Source organism: Mauremys reevesii, unplaced genomic scaffold (assembly GCF_016161935.1).
Source record: "Mauremys reevesii isolate NIE-2019 unplaced genomic scaffold, ASM1616193v1 Contig32, whole genome shotgun sequence".
Taxonomy (NCBI): Eukaryota; Metazoa; Chordata; order Testudines; family Geoemydidae; genus Mauremys; species Mauremys reevesii.
In genome coordinates, this window is record NW_024100843.1 from 79834 (window position 1) to 104244 (window position 24411).

The 24411-nt window shown below is 50.6% G+C and overlaps 1 pseudogene; it reads right to left on the minus strand.

The window, feature by feature from the left end:
• LOC120393807 overlaps positions 1-24411 on the minus strand; it is a 55816-nt pseudogene that overhangs the window by 23297 nt on the left and 8108 nt on the right.

Sequence of the window (24411 nt, forward strand, 5' to 3'; positions counted from 1 at the left end):
ATGTCAAGTGATGCCTCACAGAGTGTTGAGACAGGATTCAGAATGCCCTGCACCCCACAGCCCCTTCCCACAAGCCACAGCACCAGAATGGGAAGAGGTGCTCTGTGGGATAGCGGCCCATAATGCTCCACTCCAAATGCTGCTTCAAGTGCTGCGAATGTGGCCACGCCAGTGTGCTTGCAGCTGTCCGTGTGGACAGACTGCAGCGCTTTCCCTACTGCTCTCTATGAAGGCTGTTTTAACCCAAAGCGCTCTACATTGGCAAGTGTAGTCATGCCCTAAGAGGCTGTCAGCCATGGGTGGGAGTTCCTTCTAAAGTCTTTTACTAAAGACAAAGGAAACAGGGGATGTCATTAAAACAAAAGTCTTATGTAATATTTTACATTTCAAATGCTTTACCTCTTTTTCCTTCTTTTCTGTGTTTTTAATGAAAGGTTAAAAGATTTTTAATGGTGTGTTTGCCATGGTACAAAGCAGGCTGAGGTCTCTGGATACCAAACCCCAAAGGTGTTTAACTCTGTTTCATGTTGGACAGTGACATGGTTGTGTTGTCATCTTTAACTATTTATTCCATCTAAATTACTACAGCAGTGCTGGGGTTCTGTAGGCCATGCAATGTCGTCGTGTTACGTTAAAACCATACATGCACTTGCTGGAAGCATACATCTAACTTCTCTGTGTATGTGCTAGGAGCGTAACACTCATCAGCAGGAACTCAGACACAGAAATTCTCACTTCAGTCCCCAGTGTGCTGGCCAAAAGGGCAGTTATCACATTCATGGGGGCTTATCCAGTGTTTGTATTGATTGGGAAAGAGAAAGTACACAATCTACTGGTGCCCGGGTCACGGGTTCCCTGTCCCATTCCACAGAGGAGAGGAGCTGTTACAGCCCCAGCTAAAGAGCCTGGCTCTGTGAACTGGCTCACAGGGGGCCTGTAACACACTCACAGTGGGTCACATTCACAAGCCTGTTTTTTAATTTATCGTTATTAACAACAGTAGCAGTAATAGACACTCACGTATCTTTTCCTTCAGTTCAGCTTGCTGGGCGTCTAGAGGGGGAGAAGATGACATGTAAAATTGCAGTGTCACATTTACAATGATATCACTCCTGTTAATGAATGTCACTGGGCTGTAATTACTAAGGCCCGGTGCACAGATAGCATTTCTAGCTATGGTGGTTAGGGGTGTGAAGTTTTACCCAAATAGTTATAGTGATACAACCCCTAGTGTGGATGCAATTACACTGGGACAAAGGTGCCTCATAGCATTATAGCTTCTCCCCTTCCCCAGTGGCAATAGCTCTACTGGGGTAAGCGCCTTCATCCCTATCTAACAGCATCCACACCAGCCACCTGTGCTGCTTTCCATATCCTGGTAGGGTTACAGTGACACAGTGGTTGGATGTAGACAAGGACTATGTTTAAAGGGGGTGGATGGTGCCATCCCCCATCGCCCTACATGCTGTCAATGCCCTTTGGGTCTAACTAGCCTCACCAACCACCAGGAAGCCCCATAAGTCTTGCTGGATGTGGGAGGGACCTTGATGAATAGCTCCTGCTCCTGGTTGCCTGCAAGCAGGTCTGTTCAATACAGGGACATTAGCAGGTAGCTTGGGCAGTGGATGGGATGATGAGCTGGGTCTCAGGAGACTTGGGCTCTATTCCCAGCTCTGCCACTGACTTGCAGGGTATCCTTGGGCAAGTCCTTTTCCTGCTTTGTGCCTCAGTTTTCCCGCTGCCCTTCATGTGCCTGCCCTAATTAGATTATAAATTAATTGGGGCCAGGACTGTCTCCCAATAGGCGTGTGTGGTGCTCACAAATGCTAGTGTGATACAAGTGACAATGCAGATCCACGCCCAGTTTTCCCGGTCTCATACCTGCTTCAGACTGAGCAACCCTGACACCCACTGAGCACCTAGTGTCAGGTATATTCTATTCTACAATGAGACCCAAAGGGGTGACTTTGGGCACTTCTCAGTTCACACACAGAGTCGTGGCTCATCCAGGACACCCCCCCACCCCAGGGTGAGTTCAGCTCCTCTCTTCTATTGCTCATTCCCTCTTCCTCCGGCCCTCTCACTGACTTCACTCAAATCTCTCTTCATGGCACAGGACTGAAGCCCCCTGGCAGCCTTCTCTGAATTCAGAGACCCTCTCTCCGGTCCCACAGCATTCCTTCCCCTCTGTCACCCTACCTTTTCCTCTGTGCTGCTTCCAGAAGCAGTAACCGGCCAAGAGAACGAGAAGAAACACACCAGCCAGGGTCACGGACAGAGCCATCTGGTAGGGATTGGTCCTTGGGAGGAACACATCTGCAAGGCAAAGTTGCATTGATTTGAACCCAGACAGAATTGATGTGGCAGCAGCAGGAGTTAAGGGGAGTCTGCAGCATCCTGCGGTGGTCTGGGAGGATCTCACAGGCATGTTTGGTCTGGCTTTTGAGAGCGGAGAAGTGGCTTCTCCCAAGAGGCTGAGGGAAGCCCAAGCTTTAGCCTGGTCACTGAACTTGGCTAGGCCCTGGCTACATTGCCGATAGGCCGTCTGCTGTGAGAGACTTTGTTCTGCTGGTGCCGAGCACTCTGGCTGTGCTGGGCTCTGACCTGCTCATGTCTGGCCTTAGGGATGGGCACCTGGGAGACTGCCCAGGGCACTGTCAGAGGAGCTCACAGGAGTGCAGCAAATTCCCAGAAGCACCATGTGAGGGGGCACCCAGATTTCTCCTGCTTCCTCCTGGTGGAGGAACATGGTGGGGGAGCCGCAATGCACAGATACAGCTTGTCCCCCCAATGTTCTTCCGTGCCCTCTAGGGGGCTGCGTGGGAGGGGGCAGGGCAAGGAACAATGCCAGGGCTCCCTGCATCCAGGTCACTTGCCCCATCTGGGCTGTGCTGGGAGGCATCAGGAGCTGCTGCTCTCTGCCCCACCCCCCTTACCCAGCCCAGGGGAGCAGTGACCTGGATTCACAGAGCCATGATGCTGCTCCTCGCTCCCCCTCACAGCCCCCTAGGGGGCACAGAGGAAGGGGGGGAACGAGGAGCAATGCGAGCGAGGAGTTGGAGGGGGGAAGGAGCAGCAATACCAGCTGCCCCTAGCATCCAGGCCACTTTCCCCACCTGGGTGCAGGAAGGAAGTGAAGGGCTAAGAAAGAAGGGGTGCAAAGGGGGCTGGGGAGAAGGAGGTGGAGGGGGTGGAGCACAGGAGTGTTGCTGAGATTAGGGGTGAAGGGGGTGCAGTGCAGGGGATGGGGCACTGGATGGGAGTGCAGGGCTTTGCTGCGAAGGGGGTGCAGAAAGGTTTAGGGGGGATGGGGAATAGGAGAGGAGAAGGGAGTGTAGAAGGTGGTTGGGGACGAGGGGCGCAAGAGAGTTAGTGGAGAAGGCAGCACAGTGCAGGGGGTGGGGTGCAGGAGGGTGTTGGGCAGAAGGGCTGCAGAGATTGAGGCATAGGATGGGAATGCAGGGGTTAAAAGAAAAGGGGGTGCAGAAAGGTTTAGGGGAGAAGGGGCACAAGGCGCTGGGGAGAAGGGGGAGTTGAAGGGGTTAGGGAAGAAGGGGTTTTCCATTATTATTACTGTTACTGTGTCTTTTACAAATAGTTTCACACATACATCTCAGATTAGAAGTGTGAAATCCCACTCAGTTTTATCAGTGAGTGCCACCTCTCAGCTTCCCTGCACTAGCACAAGATGGGTCCATCTCCCCCTCTGTCTGCCTGCTTCCCTCCTTCCCTTACTCTATTCTTGGGAAGAGGCAATGGGACCCTGGGGCTGTGGGGAGCCGGTGGAAGCCTGGGGCAATGGGAGGGCACCCACAGGGGTCGGGGCAATAGGGGGTCACTGCATCCATAGGTGCCAAGGGGCCAAAATACAAGGTCACCCAGGGTGCCATTTTCCCGAAGGCCGGCCCTGGACCTGCTATGTGCATCTTCGCTGTTTTCTCTTGGCCGAGACGGGGGTTGAGGACAGAGCAGGACAGGTTCTGGTTCGAAGCGTCTGTTATAACAGTAGCAATGTGAGTATCAAACAGCCCGTCAGCTCGCTGGGATATTTTCTCCATCACTGGGGCTAGTCGCTGCCCCCTGAGGTCTCTCCACAGCACTTGGGGCTCCGGATACCATCCAGCCGATTCACACACCACGTGGATCCCTCCATGCTGATAGCCATCGACAGAAAGGTGAGGGGTGGAGCCCAGACCTGGAGGGAAATGGAGTGAACCTGTGTCACTGCTACACCCTGGACCCACTAGAGAACTGCACTGGTGCAGAATGGACTGGTGGGACTGTGGCAGTGTGAGCCCAGTGGTGTAGCAGTGTCCTCACTCGCCATGATGTTACACATACAAATCTACCACCTGTCCACACACAGAGCTCCAATCATCCCCTGTAGCTGCATGGACCCTCAGGGTATCTATCCCACAGTTCATAGACACACCTCACTACTAGAGATCTATCAGCTCCCGGAAGCAGAGGCTTCTGGGAGATTTCCACAAACTTTCTCAGTGCCCAAGGAAATTGTGGGAGAAGGGGTCACACTCCCTGGGATGAGCAGCCGTGTCTGGGGCATATCCCCAGAACGGAGGTCAGGGAAACAGGCAGGGCCTGATCCTTGCTCAGACAGATGCCCCAGCATGGAGGAGCTGGTTACTCTGGGGGTTGTGAGGAGTTGGCAGGCAGGTGTATCAATGCCATTAACAGCCAACCTCATTCCCTAGCTCTCCGGTGCTTTTCCTGTGAGAGTTTACTAGTGTGAACAGACCAGAACCATGGTGGTGAGACACACCATTGACCAGTGCTCTCTGGTCTTGGGAAGGGCAAACAACAGCCCATGCTACTGACCAGCCACCTCCAGTTCCAACACAGCTTCTTCGTAAAAGGTGGGTGATTGGAAGAGGCAGCCGTAAGTCCCTTCATCAGAGATGGTGATGTTGTGTATCCTCAAGGAGACAGTCCCATTTGCAATACTGTCCTTCAGTAGCTTCGTCCTGCTTCGATACGGTGCGATCTGCTGGCCAACCTGATCTCTCCCATCCCGATAGAGATGGACAATTGCAGAGAACGTGGATCGGAACCAGCGCACCTCCATGCTCTCAGCGCTCATCCTGGGGGAGAGGTGACAGGCTAACAGAGCATCTTCTCCCACAAGGGCCCTGATGGGGCGATCGGGTCCAATCACCTTGAAACTCACTGTAGATGGAACCAGGACAAATTAAACTGTAGCTAACATGGAACTAGGAATATGTCATGGCAATGGAAATGGGAATTTACTGTAATATTTTTATCAGCAATGTGTGTCTCCCCACCAGACTCTGTATTGTTCCCCCAAAATGCACAAGGGTTAAAATGTCTCTCCAGACAGATGGAAGACATGAGATATGGGAAATATGTTACCACCTGGTTCCATACCAGAATAATTAAAGTAAACTGAATACAACCTGCACCTGTGAATGCAGGATCCAGTCTGGAAGAGAAAAAGAAAGAGACGGGACTGGGACATTATCACATAGTGGCTGGGGAGCCAATGCAGGTTGGACATTGGAACTCAGCATGGTTTGGCAGCCGGAGAACAGGGCATGAGGGGTGTCAGCGAGCCTGTGTTAAGAACAGTGTTCACAGACACACGGGGCCTTTCATTCCGGACTCAGAGGCAAAGGGACAGAGGAGAGGGACAGAGAAAGCGAGCTCAGAGGGATCCTACAGCAGCTTGGCTTCAGCCACTCTGAGCCGTGTTTTAACCTCTGCCCCTCTGTGCTAACCCAAGGATTTCCCAGCACTGTGTTCCCGCTGAGTAATACACCCTATCCTGTAGTCACTGGGCAGAGCTCACCATGAGAAACAAGAGAACTGGAGCCCAGAGGCTCATCTCAGAAGCACTGAGGCCAGGTGGCTACCCTCTTGGAAAAATGTGGGACATCATCACATAGTGGCTGGGGACCCCTTGAGGGTTGGCATGCTGAAGGGTTACTCCCAAGAGACTTTTAAAGGCAGGGCAGAGCACAGACATAGCGACAGCCATATAAATGGAAGCAATGTGATGCTGTGAGCCCCGAGAGGCTGGGGGCTGAGTGTGGGACTAGAAGCCATGAACACCTGCATCCTGTTCCCAGCTCTGCCACTGACTCTGAGTGGCCTTGGCCCATCATATACAGATGGATTCTGGCCTTTTCACCTTCCTCTGGCAGAGTTAAGGGGGTTGGGCAATCCCCTCTGCAGGAGTGGCTCAGGGCTGCCATACTTGATCATATCCTCAGAGCACCAAAGTGTGTCACACGGTGTGGCTGGAGCATTTGGCGTTCTGCCAATACCAGGGCTGCAGAGCAGCTGTGGAGGCTGCTGCAAGCTAGAGCAACCCTAGGGGTGCTCTAATTGACACTGGGGGCTGTTGCAGTCCCTGGAACAGCCCAGGATCCTGGAGATGCAAAGATGGCGAAAAGCCAGGCTCTATCCTGGGCTGCACCTCCTGAGAGGCAGAATTTCATCTTTAGATTTGGCACAATATCTCCTTAAAGGCAAATTACATCTCCTAGGTGATCTTCTTACTGAGACCTTTACTACACTCTTAGGAAAAGATTTTAAAATGCTCCTCCTTGAAGTCAACTCCTCTTTTCTTGTCATTTTTTTCTGGCTTCCTATAACATATAAAGTGTATGTCATTATTGTGCTTTACATTCCACCTGCTTTCAGCCATGTCTCAGAGTTAGGCCAAACACTCTCAAGAGACTGTAACTGATCACTTTATCAAATTTACTGCTGATTGAAATGGTCTCATCAGAACATTTTTTGAACAAGTGTGGCTTTTTGAGCAAAATGAAAATTTTCAATTTCAGTCATTTTTTCTTGTTGAAAAAACAAATAAAATGTTGTATTTTTAATGAGAAGTTTTCAGACATTCTCAGTAAGTATTTTTGGTTTACTTCCCAGTTTTTGGACAAAAACAAAACTAAAAACAATTGGTAGGAAATTTTGAAGAATAGCTTAAAAAATTCTCACTAATAGTTGGCCTTTTCAAACCACTTCTAATCAAACCTGATTCAGTTTTCCCTTTAATTTTTGCCATTTGAAAATCATCTTTGTAATTACGTAAATTCTCCCAGAGTTTGGAAGAGTGTGACCAAAGCCCTGCTGTGCCTGGCAGCTACTCCTTGTTTTCCCACCCTTCCCACTTAGCCCCCATGCTCCCTGAAAGCCAGTCTGCCCTTTGATTCTTGGCACCAAAGCTGAAATCCTGTCCCCACTGGCAGGATTATTACCACCATGTGTTACCCAGTATCTCCACTACCCAGCTCTCCCTCGTGTTGTGAACACTTAGGGCACAGCTACACTTGCAGATAAAGTGCTTTGAGCTAAACCCTCCTTCGTAGAGCGCAGTAGGAAAAGCGCTGCAGTCTGTCCACACTGACAGCTGACAGCACACTGGCCTGGCCACATTTGTGGCATTTGCAGCAGTGCATTATGGGCAGCTATCCCAGCATGCAAGTGACTGCAACGTGCTTTTCAAATGGGGGTAGGGGTGGGGTAGAGCGTGACAGGGAGTGTGTGGTGTGTATGTGGGGGGAGAGACAGAGTGAGCTTTTGGGGGGCTGTCTTGTAAGTTCAGACAGCAGCAGACCTCCCCCTCCCCCCGCCTCTCTCTCTCTCTCACACACACACACAGCATTCCACGGTAACGCCTTGCTCATCGGCTGTCAGAAACGGAGCTTTGAAAGGGCATTTCCGCATTCCTACAGGAGTTCAAAACAATGACCAGAGTGGCCACTTGACTTAAGGGATTATTTGATGTTTGTGGAGGCCAATCAGAGGGCAGGAATGCAACACCTCGTTCACACTGGTGCCGCAGCACTCCAGCGGGGGTGCAGCAAACATTATTCCTCTCGCCACGGTGGAGTACCAGCAGCGCTCTAGCTGTGGAGTCAGAGCGCAATACGTGTCTTGCCAGTGCGGACAGGTAGTGAGCTAGTGCTCCCGGGACTCCTCTATTGCGCTGTAACTTGCAAGTGTAACCAAGCCCTCAGATGCATCCCTGGCCCCCGAAACTCTCCATTGTGTTTCTGGACAGAGGTTTCTAGTTGCTAAGGGCAGGACCAGGCTAAGGGCACAGTCTCTAGTTGCTGGAGGACATTTTGGGGAAATGACGGTCCCTGCAAGCAGGACCCAGCTATACATCCCCACTGCCCCTAGGGGCAGGACACGTCCCCCTGAACCAGAAATCAATCAGCTTCATGGAGACATTATTGGGCACAGCCACCACATGCTGCCAGCTGGGAACTTGCTGTCGGGGCCTCTTGTAGGCCACAAGACAATTATTGCCCAACGCTCCCCTGGTCCTCTACCCACCAGCCACCACCTGCTCATAATCCCCGAGTTATCTCAGACAGAGCCTTCCCCAGCACAGCCGCTGGCTTCTGTGGGAGCCAGACTAGGCCCTAAAGCCCCAGGAATCCTACCTGAGTCCAGCCGGGGAACGTGGAGAGAAATGAGGGAAATGGTGAAGCCAAGCAGTGGCAGTGACCTCACGGAGCCGGGGCACATCGAGGAATCCTCCATCTCCCTGATGTCCAGACGACCACACAAGCCCTGGGTGAGCGAGTCAGTGAGCGTGACCCTGTGATCCAGGACATAGGAGTGGTAAATAGGCAGAGCTGGTGCGACTACGCTGACTCCACTGGGCACTGGAGTGTGACAACCCCACATTCAGGCCAGACCTTTCAGAGCAGCCCAGCACCTGCAGCTGAGACCAGATTTTCCAAAGGGCTCAGCACGTTAGGCGCCCAGAAAGTGGTGAGTTCTGCTGACAGTCTGGCCCAAACTCAGGCCAGCTCCAGCACAGGCACAGGAATAAACCCACTCTGAAAAGAACGATTTCTAGATAAGTTCCAGAACTACTGGCTGAAAGCTCCTGACCCCCGGCCTGCACGTGCCCTCAGCCCAGGGAGCTCTGTGCTGGTTCAAAACTGCAGCTCTGTGCTACAAAGAGGGCATGTGTGTGGTGGTGGGGGGGGTCTTTCTTAAAGACAGCACCCTGAAGCAGGACTGTGATCCCACAGGACTCAACAAAAGCCTCAGGCAGAGAAAGTCCCTTCTGGCGAATCAGGTTTCTGGCACCAAGAAGATCAAACATATCAGAGCCCTGGGGAATTCTCTCTGTATGCAGCTCAGTAATAGAACAGAGGTCAGCTGCACCTCTCAAAGGATTATACTCAGGGGCATCAGCAACATCAGTCAACTGGGGAAACTGAGTCATGGCTTTTCTGCAAAGAAAATTCATACCTCATTAGTCGGTTAGAATTCTTTGAATGTGCCAAAAGGGATAGTAAATATAATTTACTTGGACTTTCTAAAAGCCTTTGGCGCAGTCCCTCTCAAGGGGCTACTAAAGAAATCAGGTCATGGGGGAGAGGCAAAATATTGTCATGGATCAGAAACCTGCTTGGCGACAGTGGGAATAAATGGTCAGTTTTCATCATGGCCAGAGATTAACAGCAGGGCCTCAAAGTTCTGTACTAGGCCCTGTGTTCTTTCAGAGACTTATTCATGAGCTGGAATGGGGGTGGGAAGGTAGTGATAGATGAAGATGACATCCAACCCCTCCTCATTTCTGATGTGCCCCCCCTTCTTCCTGACTGCCCCCCCGGGACCTCTGCCGCCCCCAACTGCCCCAACCCCTGCCCACCACCCCAAACTCCCCTGTCCTCTATCCAACCCCCCCTGCTCCCTACCCCCCTGTAGCCGGGCCACGCCGTCACCACCACCACCACAAAGCACAGAGACCGGGTCAGGACAGTCTCCCAGGAGCTCACAGCCCCGCCTCCCAGAGCATTGCACTGGTGGCGGAGTGAGCTGAGGCTGCAGGGGAGGGGCCAGGGGCTAGCCTCCCAGGCCAGGAGCTCGGGGGGCAGGCAGGATGGTTCCGTGGGCCAGATATGGCCTGCGGGCCATAGTTTGCCCACCTCAGGCTTAGATTAGCCACAAAGTCAAAGTTTGTTTATAAAAAAGTCAAATACATGAAGTACATAATCAATCAGCAATAACCCAAGTTTAGGGGATTAAAATTTAACAATACAGTTTAGATATTAGAATCCAAATACAGAGGTACATCACTCATGAAAAGTTGTACAGAGAGTTGGTTGTGGAAAGCAAATACATCAATCAGTGAGTGAAAATTGTCCCTCAGCAATTGAGACTTTGGGGCAGGTTGTCCATTGGTATTCCACTGGGAACTGAGCCAATCAGGCTCTTTCTCTGCCATCCCTGGGTACTTGGTACTGGCCACACTTTGCTTTGTGCGGCATCATTATTGTGTAGTCAAATGCCAAAGAAGGTGGGTGGGGGCAGTCGGAGGCCACATGGAACTCAGAGCTCATCACCCTGCAGCTACCAATTCTCGCTGCCCTCTCCAGCCTTCAGCAGCAGTTTGCATGGAGTGTTTGCAGATCAAAGGCAGACAGCACCAGGTGAGCATGAGCAGGGACCCTCCGTAGGGAAGCCCCATCTCCTGGGCCAACTGGCTGAGTCATGGGACACTGCTGCTGGGGAGGGTGGGGGAGAAGAGATGAGGCAGGAGTTAAAATAACTGGTGTCCCCAGGCAACTCTGACACCTCCCCTAGAGGAAAATGTGTCAAGGTTCCTTCCCCACTCTGAACTTTAGGGTACAGATGTGGGGACCTGCATGAGAACCCCTAAGCTTAAATTACCATATTAGATCTGGTTGCTGCCACCACCCAAATTGTTAATGAGTCATTTGGGAAACTCTGTCTACCTCCCCCCAAGAATATCTCCCTCCCAAGTACTATAACACTCCCTTGGGTAGCCTTGAGAGACTCCTCCACCAATTCCCTGGTGAACACCAATCCAAATCCTTGGATCTTAAAATAAGGAGAAATTAACCATTCCCCCTTCTTCCCCCCACCCCCACCAATTCCTGGTGAGTCCAGATCCAAACCCCTGGGATCTTAAAAACAAGGGGGAAAAAAATCAATCAGGTTCTTAAAAAGAAGGCTTTTAATTAAAGAAAGGTAAAAATCCCATCCTGATTTTACAGAGATGAAATAACTTTACAGGGTAATCAGATTCATAGAGCCCAGAGGAACCCCCTTAGGTTCAAAGTTGCAGCAAACAGAGGTAAACCCTTTAGCAAAAGGAACATTTACAAGTTGAGAAAACAAAGACAAAACTAACACGCCTTGCCTGGCTGTTACTTACAAGTTTGAAATACGAGAGACTGGTTCAGAAAGATTTGGAGAGCCTGGATTGATGTCTGGTACCTCTTAGTCCCAAGAGCGAACAACCCCCAAAACAAAGAGCACACAAACAAAGCCTCCCCCAAGATCTAAAAGTATCTTGTCCTCTTATTGGTCCTTTGGGTCAGGTGTCAGCCAGATTTCCTGAGCTTCTTAACCCTTTACAGGCAAAAGGATTTTGGTGCCTCTGGCCAGGAGGGATTTTATAGTATTGTACACAGGAGGGCCGTTCCCTTCCCTCTATAGTTATGACAACATGCAAGACCAGTTCTGTTATTTACTACTAGCCTTTCTGTAGAGTGAAATACCAGTCAAAATACCCCTGCAAAGAGCTCCAGATGCCTGAACAATTGTCAAAACGGCTGGTGCCCACCCAGCAGAAAAACATTATCCCACACACAGAATGGATGAACTCAGCCAGCCAATAAATCAAAGCTGCAAAACAGCCCTGTTAGCCACCCAGGAACAACAGTCAACCCTCTCCCATAACTCTATCCAGTAAAGAAGGGATTGTCAGGCTCTGGTGAAGGGGCTAGTCCCTTGTGATGTATCCTGGAGCCAGACAGGGTCTTTCTGATTGGAAGCCAGAGCAGGGAGCTCTAGGGGTACGAGGATATTGGTTGGGTAAAGCACATGCAGTGGGAGCATGCCAGCTGCTGCACCCCTTCCTAGGGCTGCCCTGCACTGCCCTTCCCCTGCTGACATGGGACAAGGGATTTAAAAACAAGATAGAGGACGAAAACTTTCTGCCACCTACCTTATGAAACCAGGAGAAACTTCTCAGCCATTACAGAATTGCTGCCCTCCAGCTTCTCTACAGTCACACAGACCCTTAGTCCAGGAGGTGCCTCACAATTAATGAATTGAAGTGAGGCTACGAAGCAAAATCATTTTGGAAAAGAGAATCAGTTGGGTATCAGTCTGGTCTCGTGCAGTTTTCTGTTAATGCTTGTTCAACGGCTGAAGAATTTGTTTTTTTCTCCTGCACGTAGCAAGGCTAAAATAGAAAGTGAAAGTAAAGCAGAGCAAGGGGGTTTGCCAAAGGTCAAAAATCATTTTTACTGCTTTTTAGCAAAACTGACAATCACAACCACGACTTTTCCCACAGCTGCTGGCCCACAGCTCCTCACAGCCTGGAGAGTAGGGTCAGGGCCTCCCTCACTTATCCAGCTCTGACTTAGATCCAGCCCTCCTACCAATACCCCCTACTCCAAATATCCTGGGTTAAGTGACTTGTCCAACATCCTGGCTTTTCCTGCAGCCTCCTCCTCGTTCCCTATGCAGACGTTCTATCACATTACAGGAAGTGCTAGGTAAATTGGTCTGTGTGTCTCACAGCACTTAGCAGAGGTGGGTGGCAGAGCCAAGTACACAGATATGGCTCCGTCAATCTGAGAGACACTGTGGCCACGTGGGAGAGACCTGCCCTGATCCTAACGCTACTAGAACTGAGATTGTGCAATATCTCATTTTCAGGTCCCCCTTCTAACAGGTGAGGTAACAGCAGACAAGGATACTTGATGGTCTCCTCAGGTAGGGACATGACTAGATCAATAATACTGTGAAGTGCAGAGAACAGTTAACACCAGTGAGTGGAAGAGGAGAGACTAGACCTCATGGTCTCCTGGATCCCAGCTCAGTGCACCTCCCTCTAGCCCAGGGGTGTTAAACTCATTCTGTGCAGGGGGCCAAATTCCATTTTATTATGATCTCTGAGGCAGGGCATCCATTTAGGGCTCACCACTCTCCTCATTCCAAAGTGATGCCCTCACTAACCTCCATGGGAGATTAAGAGCAGTAATAGAGTAAATTCCCTGTTCATTATCATCACCGTGTTACTTCTCCAGGGCCTTGTTATCGTGCTCAGCATCACTCAGTGGGGGAAACGCTCACCACTGTGACCACCATTCTCTGTCCTTTGTTCCTCTTCCTTCCCCATCCTCCTGTTTTCCCTGCTTTCCTTTTTCTCCCCTGCCTCTTCCTGTCTTCCCTTGGCATTTCCTTCCCCTCAGCTACTCCCACTTCACTCGCAAGGTTGCCCTCCCACCCTCTACCCTAGCCCAGCTACTAAAATGGACAGCAGTGAAATAGTTAATGCTCAGGTTTAAACATTATTGTTGGGGTGGGGGGAGCGGGGGGGGAGCTGAAGTTCTGCAGAATTTAATGTTAGCGCTGGGCCTTTTCATTCTGTGGTTCAAGAAATGAGGTCTAATAGCTTCACATTTTCAATTCTGGCCCTTGGTTCAGGTCCCACACAGAAGATCTCAGCAGTGGAAGTCCATTGCTGTGAGTTTGTGTGTCTCCTGTCCTTCATTGTGTCACCCATTTGCCAGACTAATCCAATGGGAACATGAGACAATATTGACCAGCATGCCTCCAGACACCAGAGGGGGAGACATGTGCAAAGAGCTCAGTGCTCATTGGCCCTAGGTTGTCACTGAATTCCTGAGGCAGGAGGAATAAAGGGCTCTCTGATTGACTGCGGAGGGTCCGCTGGTCGCACGGCTCGGCTGGACCTCCCGCAGCTGCGGGCGGTTCGCTGGTCCGGCGGCTCCGGTTGAGCTGCCGCAGTCATGCCTGCGGCAGGTCCGCTGCTCCCGGGACTCCGGTGGACCTGCCGCAGGCATGACTGCGGCAGGTCCGCCGGCCCAGCCTGCCGCCCCCCCCGGGAAAGGGCCGCCCCAAGCGGGTGCTTGCCCCGCTGGGCTCTGGAGCCGGCCCTGATGAGCCCTACACTTTCCTGACTGAAGCAGTGTGCCAGAAGGAGGCAGAACTAATCAGATCTCAGCAGTAGTCCTTGACCAAGGCAGGAGAGGCCTCACTGCAGTTCCAGGTAATTCACAAGTTTTCAGGTGCAAAGTAGGACAAACTCTCTGAGAGGCCACATTCTCCTTCCACAGTGGGGAACAAACAACAAGAGCCATACTCTGCCCGGCCTTCACACAGGTGGGCAGTGTGAGCTCAGAGAGGTTATTCCCTCCCTCCTTGCATAGCCTACATAAAGTCCCCCCCATCCTGTGCCAACAGGACTAGAGCAGGGCAGGGCAGCCCTATGAAATGGTGCAACAGCTGGCATGCTCTCACTGCATGTACTCTAACCTAACCAATATCCACCTACCTCCAGAGCTTCCTGCCCTGGCTGGCTCCCAGGTACAGGAGATGGGACCAGCCCCTTCAGAGCCTAATGGTCCCTTCTTTACTGGATAGAGTTATGGGAGAGGGTTGACTGTTGTTCCTGGGTGGCTAACAAGGCTGTTCTGCAATTTTGATTTATTGGCTGGCTGAATTAATTCATTCTGTGTGTAGTATAATGTTTTTCTACTCGTGGAATGTCGTTAGCTCTTGAGAGTCTAACGAATTGGTCAGGCACCCAGAGCATTTCACAGCAGTATTTTGGTTGCATTTCACTCAACAGAAAGTCTATTAGCAAATAGAGCTGCTCTTACAGAGGAAGAGATAGTTCAGTGGTTTGAGCATTGCCCTGCTAAACCTATGGGTTGTGAATTCAAGCCTGAGGGGGCCACTTAGGAATTTGGGGGGAAAAGTCTGTCTGGTGATTGGTCCTGCTTTGAGCAGGGGGTTGGACTAGATGATCTCCTGAAGTTCCTTCCACCCCTGATAGTTTATGTTTTCCTCTATGGGAGGTGTCAGAGTTACACCAGTTATTTTAATTCCTGCCTCATCTCCTCTCCCCCACCCTCCCCAGCAGCAGCGTCCCATGACCCAGCCAGTTGGCCCAGGAGATGGGGCTTCCCTACGGAGGGTCCCTGCTCATGCTCACCCGGTGCTGTCTGCCTTTGATCTGCAAACACTCCATGCAAACTGCTGCTGGGAAGGGAGCGGGGGTCCTGTGTCAGTTCTACCTGTGCCCCTCTATCCCCCATAAAACCTATAAACCAAACCACACTCAAAACTTCTTGCTTTAAACAAGGATCACATTAAACTGATAAGATCTGCATTTTAATTTAATTTTAAATCTTCTGAAACATTTTGAAAACTTTGTTTACTTTACATATAACAGTAGTTTGGTTACATATTATAGACTAGGTTTTTAGACCTTCTAAAACGTTAAAATGCTTTACCGGCATGCTAAGCCTTAAATTAGAATGTATAAATGAAGACTCGGCACACCACTGCTGAAAGGTTGCCGACCTCTGCTTTAGCCTAATGCATCTCAGGGAAATCCCAGGCCAGATGCCCTGGATCCCACCCCCCCCTTCCAGTCGCCAATGCAGACTGACCAGCCTCCAGCTACTGGGCCTCCGACATGCCTGTTGCTCCTCCCCCACTCTTTGTCTGGTTGCCGGGGAAAGAGTCACCTGGTTGCACCCCTCTCCTGGGACCCAGGTTACAAAGAGCATCGGCCATTGTTTACGTGTAGGCAGCTGGGCAGCCTGACCTGACCCAGAGCCTCAGTAAAAGTCACACACCCAATTCCCATCACCATCTAGGCATTGGTGCAGTACCCAGGGAAACTGAGGTAGACCCAGTGTTAGTAAAGGACAGTAAGACTCACATGCAACATCACAAGGTGCATAAAACCCCAGTTCATCACAACCTGTATTGCTGACAGCTATTTTGAAATAATTACCAAAATAAGTGAAAATGGTGTGATTCTATTGTGTTGCTTTGACAAATGAAATATGCAACATTTTACAATATTGTGCACTGAATTTTCATTTTGTTTGGCCCAGAATTCTATCAGGGGTAGCATATGTATGTTAACACTGTGCTCTATGCTACAAATGGTAATGATATGGTAGTAAGGTTTGGTTTTCTTTCTCTTTTGTAGTGCGGACTTTACCCTTCTATTAGTTTCATTCTTCTTTCTGACAAGGTTAGTTCTGCTTGTTCTGCAAAGTTAATAAAGATGTTTAAAAATTAAAGCTTTCATTACTTATTTGCATTGATCTCGCAAAATAATTGTATTTTCTGAGATCAATGCAATCTTACAGGTTTTTAAAACATGTGCTGATAATCAGTTGGTGACAGGGTGGACCCCCCGTCCACGCTGCCACTGGATGTACTGGGGTTTCACTGCTCCACCAGCCTGGATCTCCTCTCTCTGTTTTGCTGAATTAGGCTCTCTGGCCTCTTGCAGCACACACTGAAGTCAGCTCTGTGTGCGAGGACTCACCCAGCACTCCCATGCACACCTCTTCTGGGGGCTAAACCCAAAACAATGCTGTCTCACACTGTATAGAAATATCTGTACAGCACAAGCTCATAAAATGTCGCCCTCTTCCTCAATGTGAAGAGAGATATGAACAATTTCTTTCCTCCCCGTTATAAATTACATAAACTGGGTTTAATAATAAACAAAACAAATTTTATTAGCTATACAAGGCAGATTTCAGTGGTTAAACAGATAAACAGAACAAAGCAGACGACTAAGCAAATAAAACAAAACATGCAAACTAAGCTTGATTCACTAAAGAAACTCACTACAAATAGTAAATTTTCCCCCTAAATATTGTCACAGGCAGATTACAGAAAGTCTTGAAAGCCAGCGGCATCATCTGCAGCTTGAGACTTCAGGTATTACTACTCACAGGCTAGACGCCCTTCCAGCCTGGGCTCAACCCTTCTCCCCCCAGTTCAGTTCTTGCTTCCAAGTGCTTTTCAGTGTCTCTTTGGGTGGGAAGGCAGAGGAGAACCACGATGCCGTCACTCCCCTGCCTTATATCGCTCTTGTGTATGGTGGGAACCCTTTGTCATCCAGTGGAAAAACACTGGCATTCGAAAGCGGGGGGAGAGCCCAGTGCCAGGTGTCTCAGACCCAGGTCTCTGCAGGGCTGTGGCAGCCATTACTTGCAAGCTGTCAGGAGCATCCACAGGACTAAGCCCTTTCACAATCCATTGTCCATCCTGGCCACCATGGATATGGGGGCTCTCTACACAAACATCCCACACGCTGATGGAATACAAGCTGTCAGGAACAGTATCCCTGATGATGCCACAGCACAACTGGTTGCTGAGCTCTGTGCCTTTATCCTCACACACAACTATTTCAAATTTAATGACAATATATATCTCCAGATCAGTGGCACCGCTATGGGCACCCGCATGGCCCCACAATATGCCAATACTTTTATGGCTGACCTGGAACAACGCTTCCTCAGCTCCCGTCCACTCACGCTCCTTCTCTACCTACGCTACATTGATGACATCTTCATCATCTGGACCCATGGGAAGGAGACTCTGGAAAAATTCCACCACGATTTCAACAGCTTCCACCCCTCCATCACCCTCAGCCTGGACCAATCTACACGGGAGGTCCACTTCCTAGACACCACGGTGCAAATAAGTGATGGTCACATTAACACCACCCTATACCGAAAACCTACTGACCGCTATGCCTACCTTCATGCCTCCAGCTTCCATCCCGGACACACCACAAGATCCATTGTTTACAGCCAAGCACTGAGGTACAACCGCATCTGCTCTAACCCCGCAGACAGAGACCAACACCTACAAAATCTCCACCAAGCATTCTTAAAACTACAGTACCCGCATGAGGAAATAAGGAAACAGATCAACAGAGCCAGACGTGTACCCAGAAGCCTCCTACTGCAAGACAAACCCAAGAAAGAAATCAACAGGACTCCACTGGCCATCACATACAGTCCCCAGCTAAAACCCCTCCAACGCATCATCAGGGATCTACAACCCATCCTGGACAATGATCCCACACTTTCACAGGCCTTGGGTGGCAGGCCAGTCCTTGCCCACAGACAACCTGCAGCATATTCTCACCAGTAACTGCACACCGCACCATAGTAACTCTAGCTCAGGAACCAATCCATGCAACAAACCTCGATGCCAACTCTGCCCACATATCTAAACCAGCGACACCATCACAGGACCTAACCAGATCAGCCACACCATCACCGGTTCATTCACCTGCACGTCCACCAATGTAATATATGCCGTCATATGCCAGCAATGCCCCTCTGCTATGTACATCGGCCAAATTGGACAGTCTCTACGGAAAAGGATAAATGGACACAAATCAGATATTAGGAATGGCAATATACAAAAATCTGTAGGAGAACACTTCAACCTCCCTGGCCACACAATAGCAGATCTTAAGGTGGCCATTCTGCAGCAAAAAAACTTCAGGACCAGACTTCAAAGAGAAACTGCTGAGCCTCAGTTCATCTGCAAATTTGACACCATCAGCTCAGGATTAAACAAAGACTGTGAATGGCTTGCCAACTACAGAACCAGTTTCTCCTCTCTTGGTTTTCACACCTCAACTGCTAGAACAGGGCCTCATCCTCCCTGATTGAACTAACCTCGTTATCTCTAGCTTGCTTCTTGCTTGCATATATATATACCTGCCCCTGGAAATTTCCACTACTTGCATCTGACGAAGTGGGTATTCACCCACGAAAGCTCATGCTGCAAAACGTCTTAGTCTATAAGGTGCCACAGGATTCTTTGCTGTCTTTGCTAATGGGCCATCAGCCTGTCTGGCTTGTCACTGCTGTACCTGAAGGAGTAGTTGTGGGTGACACCCAAAGTAGCACATTTGAAATACGGACACATGGTCAATATTCCTAACTTCAGCTACAGAAATGATACAGGCACACAGACTGGATATTCACACTCAGTAAATCACAACCTTTCCAGTGATATTTTCCATGCGCCATCTTGCATGAAGTACATCTCAGTTATGCCATATCATATCATAAGCATATTTCCATAAAGAATCAATCAATCAGTCCGGTTTCCCCAGTATGGAACATTGGCTATTGGCATTCATTCTATTCAACTAATAATTTATATATTAATAATCTCTATATAATATTAGATATATAATATAAATAATAACTTTACTTCCTGGCTCTCCCATAACCCCAACCCAGTGTCCACCCATCTCCCATCCTCTCTCCTTCACCTTGTCACTCTGCAGATACCCTGGGATTCAAAATCGGGAGCTGCAGTCACTCTCCTGTCCAGGAAGGAGGGTCTGGGTAAGAGCCAGGGGGGGTTCCAGCCCCCACCTGGAGAAAGTCCCCCAGGCCGGGCACAGAAGGGCGCTAGGGAAGGGCGCTCCCCACACACACCCCACTGGAGAGCTGCAGCGGCTCAGCCCAGGTTCCTGGCTCACATTAAAGCAGAGGTTCTCGACCTGCAGCCCGAGGGCTGCTTGTGGCCCAGTCTGCACACGACTGCGACCCATGTGACATCCCCAGAGCCATACAGGTAATACTGCATGCATCCCACAATGGTACCTAGGTCGAAAACCATGTCAAGAAAGGCAGCAGCAGTGGTGGTGTCTGACCCAGGAAGTTCAATGTCTCATCTGCTGAGCAGCACTAGGGATGGGCTCCTATGAAACGTGTCCCAAGACTGTTCCCTTGCACAATTTGCTGCCAGTAGCAGATACTGACACCCAGCTATTCCTTTTTGCTACACTGTCAGAATTTGCTACATCCCATCCCCCTTCCCCATCTCCTGGACTTTAGATAGCAAATTCTCACAGACCGGGGGCTGCCCTTTACCTTTGTCCATCTCCTGGCCCTCAGGATGTCATGAATTAAATTTCCCTTAGCTGTGGTGCCAGGGGCTGGCAATAGCCACTGAGGGCCATGACAGTGATGCTGCAATATGCAGACACACAGAGGGACTAAGAGACAGTGCCATCATGTGTGTGGTGGGTGCCATAGATTTGAATTCCACATGCATCTGCAGGGCCTTCAGCTGCCATTAACTGCGTTCAGTGTAGCTGTACTGAATGGAGGAATTAGCTGGAACAGCTTGGCAAAGAAGGGGGTTGGACATGGATCTGCCACCTCCCATGAACAACAGACCTCCATCCGCTGGGCGAGACGGCAGCAGCTTGCAGGTTAAACACCCAACACCTGGCCAAGCTGGCACGTTTATTGTAACAGCAGATAGGGAAAGAGGAAAAGCAACAGAGGACGTCCTTTGGCTCCCAGCATGAGCTGTGCCCTTCACAGCTTCAAGCCATCACTATAATGGGAGGTACATAGCCCAAAGGAGGCACAGAGTCATTCCATGATGCACAGAGATAAGGCATTTGTGGCTACATTGTTAACCTCTTGGCTTCATACCAGATATAGCAAAAGTCCATTAATTTTGCAGTGCTGTTTGTGGCAATCTTCAGGTGTTAAATTCTCTTCTCTAAGGGGAGGACAGTACTCTGTTTTAGCATGACGCACACTGCAAAGGCTGGCAGGATAGGGGGTGTTTTCCCTCCACTCCTGCACCAGCTGTGGGGCACCATCTTCACTACAGATCTGGCTGATTTACCCATTGCCTTTTTTGAACAAGACCCTTCTCTGCCTCTCTGGAACACACCTCACGGTAAAATCCTCCAACATAAGAACAGGCTGCAGAAGTGTACCTGCAAATATTAACCTATCCCTTGCTTCCCCACACCCAGTAGTTGTACAGGCATCCTATTCGAGGGTGAAGTAAGGTGGAAAATGTCTTAGCATCTCTAAGAGCAGCCCAGTCTACAAAAGCACATGGGAGTGGCATTTAAAAAGTGAAACCGAAGCAATCTGTTAACATGGCTGTCTTGGAACTGAGTGTTGGCACAAGAACGATTTCTGATATCTTAGCGTTCCCCTAGCACCTGCAATGAACAGTCCATGCACAGAGGGGCCTTATAAGCCACTGAACGCCTGGCAAATCTTCAAGGGAACAGAAAGAAAATGAGAAAAGTCATGGCTGTTGAAACTGTGGTTTCCTTCCAGCAGAGGGCCTTGTAGGGCAGAAGTGTGGAGAAAAGGTTTCCTGAAGTGATGTGAAAGTCTCATAAGTGAACAGAAAGAGAAGGAAAGGGAGCACCTGGCCCAGGAAAGTGAGTGATGCATCTGGTGCAGATGCAAACAGCTGTGTGGGAGAACATTCCGTTGCCAAAATCATGACTAGCCGCCCAATAGAGCCATGTCCTGCACCCAGAGGAGAACACAAGATTGTGCAATCCCCATTGACACCACCCCCTCCCAAGTAGCAGGGCTTTGCCCCCGCTAATCCACCCCCAGGAAAAGCAAAAGGTGAGCTGATGGTCCCTCTGTGACCAGCTCCTAGCACCCAACTTTCATGAGTGTTGGAACCCAGCAGCACACACAGAGGTGCACTGAGCACTGGAGCCATGCTCAGCCTCCGCTCCATTGCTCCTACCTTTGCACCATGTTATTGGGTAACTTGTTTTAATCAATTTTAGCTACTTTATTTTTATAAAGCCCAACTCTACTAAAAAAACCAGTCTGGAATATTCCCACCAATATGTAACATTCCCTGGAGCAATTCCTAATAAAATCAAAACTGCAACATATTTCAGTCATTTCTTTGCTTTCAGCACCTTCATTTCCCACCCTTCCACCTTGCTAGGATCACCGCACCTTCATGCCCCTATTTCCTTTACTATTTGAGGCATTACACTGCGGCATCTTCTCTGCCAGTTCCACACGTTCCAGAAAATCTCTCCCCATCCGCCACCCACCCAGCAGCGCGGCTCTCCCCCAAAGCACCTGGTACAGAGCTGTCAATCTGCAGCTACCCAACATATAGTCCAATGGCTGCTCTCTCCTCTCCAGTGAAAGGTTCCTACATCAGAGAAGCAGCGGGTAAGGTGGGTCTCTCAGAACCACAGGAGGAACCACAAACACCTGTGTGTCCACACTCGCCTTGAGAGCAAAGGTTCCCATTTTCATTGGAGAAAAGAAAGCAGAAGCTCCTGTCACCACCGACCTGGCCAGATCACTCCACATGAATATCGAGGACCTGGCCAGGGCGACCCACCAGGCCTTGCTGCACCATGAAGGAATAGCCCAGGCCTTTGATAAGCTGTAAGACCTGGAGCGGGGGACAATGATTAGGCACGAGTCCCAGCAATTGCACTCAGGAACCTCAACCATGCAAAGCCACCAATAACTTCCTGTGCATGGCTAAGCCTCACGCCCCACCCCAGCAGCACCCCCTCTATAGCAGCACATGAGTCCCTAACCATTGATCCAGCTGCACTACTCTGGTTAGCTACCCACTGTGCCTGTCAGATGTGGGGAGCTCCCGGCTGGCGATGGCCACACGCAGGGCCATCCTTAGGGAAAACACCGCCCTGGGCAAACCTGTATTTTGGCACCCTCAGCCGCAGATGCCTTCGAGGCTCTTCCCCACTTTCCCCCCACCCCAGCCCATACTTCCCACCTTCATTGCCCCAAACTCCCTTCCATGACCTGGCACTCCAGGCTCACTCTGCTTCTTAACCACAGCACCCCCCTGACCGCATCACCCACCCGGAGCGCCAGTCTTGCCCCACAGTGACCCACATCCAGATGCCACAGTGATGGGCACCATAGGAAACCCCACAGCAGTCACTTTGACTGCCCCAGCCTGTGCCACGGGGACCCTGATCTGGACGCTGAGCAGGACAGCAAGACGATGTAGTAGGCGGCCCGCCGCACTCTGACAGGGTGAGCGGGCTCTGGGGCAGAGCCGTACCTCTCCTGCACCTGCCAACCTCTCCCACTCAGCACGGCATCCAGCTCCTCTGCCAGAGCCCCAGAGGGTCGGCCGCCCAAGGGGAGGCGCAGTGACAGGAGGGCACCAGGGGGCTGTGGTGGGAGGGGCGCATGGTGACCTGAGAGACCCAGAAAGGGGGGAGGGAACCAGAGGTGTCTAGATAGAATCACACTAGTGTGGGGATACCAGGAGGGGGGCAGTGACATGCAGGCTCCAGGACAGATTTCTCCCACCCCCATACTGAGCATCTCCAGTGTTCAAGTGCCCCTCCCCAGGCCCAGAGCAGGGGGCTATTGGGGGGAAAGAGGTTAAAATGCTCCAGCACGCTGGAGGTAGCGAGGGTGGGGGGTGATGGTGGAAGGTTGGCTCCCGAAATATCCCCGACTTCCTGCACTAGCACGTCCCTTTGGGCTGAGTAAGAAAAAGGGGGAGCCCCTGAGAGCTGGAGAGCATGGGGACCTGTAGGGTCAGAGTGTGGCATGCAGGAGGGGGACCCTGGAAACCGGGGAGAATGGCAGCAGGGGGCTGAGAACTGGGAGGCTTGGACCTGTGGGGCAGAGGGAGCTGTGTGGACATGGAAGTGGGTGGGAGTCCTGGGCATAGGGAGGAGTCCCCCAGGCTCTGGGGAACAGAGAGGGGCCTCCTGGGAGTTGGGTGGGATAGGAGGGGGGTGATGGGAGACTGGATTGGGACCCCCCAAGACTTACTGATCTCTCTGCTCTGCAGCTTTAGTTCCCAGTCCCCTCCCCTCCCCCCCTGGAAGAGTCTGGCAACTTCCAGCTCCCATTGGCTGGCCACATTCATCTTCCATTGGGCCCACGGAAAGAGGAACGGCAGGGCTGGGACAATCTGGGGTGGTGGGGGTAGGGAGGGGTTCACTTGTAGAGCCCCCCTTGGGACTGTCACTTGATGTGCTGAGATACCACTGAGCCTAAGCCTTCCCCCAGAATGGGCCCCCCTTGCCTCTGTCTGCTGAGCCAGGCCCTGCCGGCCTCCTCCAGCACCGACCCTGAGACAGGGCCACACCCTCTGCAGAACACAGACACGGAGATTCACTCAGCCCTGGGGCAGCTCAGTTGAAAGGGACTTGCCCCAGCACCCAGTGCACAACCTCTCTGGGAACCTGAACCCGATGAATTCGTCTCACACTCTATAAAGTTCTGTGCTGTGTGGGTTCATATTATTCACCCTCTTCCCCATTGTAGAGAGAGATGCACAGACCGTTTGCCCCCCAGGTAACAGTTACTTACAGTGGGTTTACTAATATACAAACGTGATTTTATTAAGTATAAAAGGTAGGATTTACGTGATTAGAAGAGATAACAGACAGAACAAAGTAAGTTGCTAAGCAAAATAAAACACACATGCAAGGCTAAGCTTAATAGACTAAGAAACTGGTTACATGTAATATCTCACCCTCAGAGATGTTCCAATAAGCTTTTTTTACAGACTAGACTCATTTCTAGTCCGGGCCCGCTCCTCCCCCGTTTAGTTTATGTTAGTTCCAGCAGACGTCCTGGATGGTAAGCAGGGGCTTCCTCATGACTGGCCGCAGCTTCTGTCCTGTTTCATCCCCTTCTATAGGTTTGGCAAAAGGCGGGAGCCCTTGATTTCAGCTTGACCCTCCCAGTTCCTTATGGGAAAGTACCTGGTTTAAGATGGATTCCAGTATCA